This window comes from Ptiloglossa arizonensis, unplaced genomic scaffold, assembly GCF_051014685.1.
Source record: "Ptiloglossa arizonensis isolate GNS036 unplaced genomic scaffold, iyPtiAriz1_principal scaffold0021, whole genome shotgun sequence".
In the NCBI taxonomy this organism is placed as follows: domain Eukaryota; kingdom Metazoa; phylum Arthropoda; class Insecta; order Hymenoptera; family Colletidae; genus Ptiloglossa; species Ptiloglossa arizonensis.
Window position 1 is genome coordinate 396,394 of NW_027478391.1, and position 4,565 is coordinate 400,958.

Consider the following 4,565-nt stretch of genomic DNA (forward strand, 5'->3'; position numbering starts at 1 on the left):
TTCTCCGTTTCTTTCTTCGTTTCTCAGTTTATTTCTTCGTTTCACCGTTTCTTTTTCGTTTCTCCGTTTCCTTGTTCGTTTCTCCGTTTATTTCTTCGTTCCTCCATTTATTTCTCCGTTTCTTTGTTCGTTTCTCCATTTCTTTCTTCGTTTCTCCGTTTCTTTCTTCGTTTCTCCGTTCATTTCTTCGTTTCACCATTTATTTCTCCGTTTCTCCGTTTCTTTCTTCGTTTCTCCGTTTCTTTCTTCGTTTCTCCGTTTCTTTCTTCGTTTCTCCGTTTCTTTCATCGTTTCTTCGTTTCTCCGTTTCTTTCTTCGTTTCTCCGTTTATATCATCGTTTCTCCATTTATTTCTCCGTTTCTTTCTTCGTTTCTCCGTTTCTTTCTTCGTTACTCCGTTTCTTTCTTCGATTCTCTGTTTCTTTCTTCGTTTCTCCGTTTCTTTCTTCGTTTCTCCGTTTCTTTCTTCGTTTCTCCGTTTCTCTCTTCGATTCTCCGTTTCTTTCTTCGTTCCTCCGTTTCTTTCTTCGTTTCTCCGTTTCTTTCTACGTTTCTCCGTTTCTTTCTTCGTTTCTCCGTTTCTTTGTTCGTTTCTCCGTTCCTTTCTTCGTTTCTCCGTTTCTTTCTTCGTTACTCCGTTTCTTTGTTCATTTCTCCGTTTCTCTCTTCGTTTCTCCGTTTCTTTCTTCGTTTCTCCGTTTCTTTGTTCGTTTCTCCGTTTCTTTGTTCGTTTCTCCGTTCCTTTCTTCGTTTCTCCGTTTCTTTCTTCGTTTCTCCGTTTCTTTCTTCGTTTCTCCGTTCATTTCTTCGTTTCACCATTTATTTCTCCGTTTCTCCGTTTCTTTCTTCGTTTCTCCGTTTCTTTGTTCGTTTCTCCGTTTCTTTTCCCGTTTCTCGGTTTATTTCTTTGTTTCTCCATTTATTTCTCCGTTTGTTTCTTCGTTACTCCGTTTCTTTCTTCGTTTCTCCGTTTCTTTGTTCGTTTCTCCGTTTCTTTCTTCCTTTCTCCGTTTCTTTGTTCGTTTCTCCGTTTCTTTCTTCGTTTCTGCATTTCTTTCTTCGTTTCTCCGTTTCTTTCTTCGTTTCTCCGTTTCTTTGTTCGTTTCTCCGTTTCTTTCTTCGTTTCTCCGTTTCTTTCTTCGTTTATCCGTTTGTTCCTTCGTTTCTCCATTTATTTCCCCGTTTCTCCGTTCCTTTGTTCGTTTCTCAGTTTCTTTGTTCGTTTCTCCGTGTCTTTGTTCGTTTCTCCGTTTCTTTCTCCGTTTCTCGGTTTATTCCTTCGTTCCGCCATTTATTTCTCCGATTCTCCCTTTCTTTCTTCGTTTCTCCGTTTCTTTCTACGTTTCTCCGTTTCTTTGTTCGTTTCTCCGTTTCTTTTTCCGTTTCTCGGTTTATTTCTTTGTTTCTCCATTTATTTCTCCGTTTGTTTCTTCGTTACTCTGTTTCTTTCTTCGTTTCACCGTTTATTTCTTCGTTTCTCCGTTTCTTTCTTCGTTTCTCCGTTTCCTTGTTCGTTTCTCCGTTTATTTCTTCGTTTCTCCACTTATTTCTCCGTTTCTTTGTTCGTTTCTCCGTTTCTTTCTTTGTTTCTCCGTTTCTTTCTTCGATTCTCCGTTTCTTTCTTCGTTTCTCCGTTTCTTTCATCGTTTCTTCGTTTCTCCGTTTCTTTCTTTGTTTCTCCGTTTATATCATCGTTTCTCCATTTATTTCTCCGTTTCTTTCTTCGTTTCTCCGTTTCTTTGTTGGTTTCTCCGTTTCTTTCGTTGTTTCTCCGTTGCTTTCTTCATTTCTCCATTTATTTCGTCGTTTCTCCGTTTCATTCTTCGTTTCTGCGTTTCTTTGTTCGTTTCTCTGTTTCTTCGTTTCTCCATTTATTTCTCCGATTCTCCGTTTCTTTCTTTGTTTCTCCGTTTATATCTTCGTTTCTCCATTTATTTCTCCGTTTCTTTCTTCGTTTCTCCGTTTCATTCTTCGTTTCTCCACTTATTTCTCCGTTTCTTTGTTCGTTTCTCCGTTTCTTTCTTCGTTTCTCCGTTTCTTTCTTCGTTTCTCCGTTCATTTCTTCGTTTCACCATTTATTTCTCCGTTTCTCCGTTTCTTTCTTCGTTTCTCCGTTTCTTTCTTCGTTTCTCCGTTTCTTTCTTCGTTTCTCCGTTTCTTTCATCGTTTCTTCGTTTCTCCGTTTCTTTCTTCGTTTCTCCGTTTATATCATCGTTTCTAGATTTATTTCTCCGTTTCTTTCTTCGTTTCTCCGTTTCTTTCTTCGTTACTCCGTTTCTTTCTTCGATTCTCTGTTTCTTTCTTCGTTTCTCCGTTTCTTTCTTCGTTTCTCCGTTTCTTTCTTCGTTTCTCCGTTTCTTTCTTCGATTCTCCGTTTCTTTCTTCGTTTCTCCGTTTCTTTCTTCGTTTCTCCGTTTCTTTCTTCGTTTCTCCGTTTGTTCCTTCGTTTCTCCATTTATTTCCCCGTTTCTCCGTTCCTTTGTTCGTTTCTCAGTTTCTTTGTTCGTTTCTCCGTTTCTTTGTTCGTTTCTCCGTTTCTTTCTCCGTTTCTCGGTTTATTCCTTCGTTCCGCCATTTATTTCTCCGATTCTCCCTTTCTTTCTTCGTTTCTCCGTTTCTTTCTTCGTTTCTCCGTTTCTTTCTTCGTTTCTCAGTTTATTTCTTCGTTTCACCGTTTCTTTTTCGTTTCTCCGTTTCCTTGTTCGTTTCTCCGTTTATTTCTTCGTTCCTCCATTTATTTCTCCGTTTCTTTGTTCGTTTCTCCATTTCTTTCTTCGTTTCTCCGTTTCTTTCTTCGTTTCTCCGTTCATTTCTTCGTTTCACCATTTATTTCTCCGTTTCTCCGTTTCTTTCTTCGTTTCTCCGTTTCTTTCTTCGTTTCTCCGTTTCTTTCTTCGTTTCTCCGTTTCTTTCATCGTTTCTTCGTTTCTCCGTTTCTTTCTTCGTTTCTCCGTTTATATCATCGTTTCTCCATTTATTTCTCCGTTTCTTTCTTCGTTTCTCCGTTTCTTTCTTCGTTACTCCGTTTCTTTCTTCGATTCTCTGTTTCTTTCTTCGTTTCTCCGTTTCTTTCTTCGTTTCTCCGTTTCTTTCTTCGTTTCTCCGTTTCTCTCTTCGATTCTCCGTTTCTTTCTTCGTTCCTCCGTTTCTTTCTTCGTTTCTCCGTTTCTTTCTACGTTTCTCCGTTTCTTTCTTCGTTTCTCCGTTTCTTTGTTCGTTTCTCCGTTCCTTTCTTCGTTTCTCCGTTTCTTTCTTCGTTACTCCGTTTCTTTGTTCATTTCTCCGTTTCTCTCTTCGTTTCTCCGTTTCTTTCTTCGTTTCTCCGTTTCTTTGTTCGTTTCTCCGTTTCTTTGTTCGTTTCTCCGTTCCTTTCTTCGTTTCTCCGTTTCTTTCTTCGTTTCTCCGTTTCTTTCTTCGTTTCTCCGTTCATTTCTTCGTTTCACCATTTATTTCTCCGTTTCTCCGTTTCTTTCTTCGTTTCTCCGTTTCTTTGTTCGTTTCTCCGTTTCTTTTCCCGTTTCTCGGTTTATTTCTTTGTTTCTCCATTTATTTCTCCGTTTGTTTCTTCGTTACTCCGTTTCTTTCTTCGTTTCTCCGTTTCTTTGTTCGTTTCTCCGTTTCTTTCTTCCTTTCTCCGTTTCTTTGTTCGTTTCTCCGTTTCTTTCTTCGTTTCTCCGTTTCTTTCTTCGTTTCTCCGTTTCTTTCTTTGTTTCTCCGTTTCTTTCTTCGTTTCTCCGTTTATTTCTTCGTTTCTCCGTTTCTTTCTTCGTTTCTCCGTTTCTTTCTTCGATTCTCCGTTTCTTTCTTCGTTCCTCCGTTTCTTTCTTCGTTTCTCCGTTTCTTTCTACGTTTCTCCGTTTCTTTGTTCGTTTCTCCGTTTCTTTGTTCGTTTCTCCGTTCCTTTCTTCGTTTCTCCGTTTCTTTCTTCGTTTCTCCGTTTCTTTGTTCATTTCTCCGTTTCTCTCTTCGTTTCTCCGTTTCTTTCTTCGTTTCTCCGTTTCTTTGTTCGTTTCTCCGTTTCTTTGTTCGTTTCTTCGTTCCTTTCTTCGTTTCTCCGTTTCTTTCTTCGTTTCTCCGTTTCTTTCTTCGTTTCTCCGTTCATTTCTTCGTTTCACCATTTATTTCTCCGTTTCTCCGTTTCTTTCTTCGATTCTCTGTTTCTTTCTTCGTTTCTCCGTTTCTTTCTTCGTTTCTCCGTTTATTTCTTCGTTTCTCCGTTTCATTCTTCGTTTCTCCGATTCTTTGTACGTTTCTCCGTTTCTTTCTTCGTTTCTTCGTTTCTTTCTTTGTTTCTCCGTTTATTTCTTCGTTTCTCAGTATCTTTCTTCGTTTCTCCGTTTCATTCTTCATTTCTCCGTTTATTTCTTCGTTTCTCCACTTATTTCTCCGTTTCTTTGTTCGTTTCTCCGTTTCTTTCTTTGTTTCTCCGTTTCTTTCTTCCTTTCTCCGTTTCTTTGTTCGTTTCTCCGTTTCTTTCTTCGTTTCTCCGTTTCGTTGTTCGTTTCTCCGTTTCTTTCTACGTTTCTCCGTTTCTTTGTTCGTTTCTCCGTTTCTTTTTCCGTTTC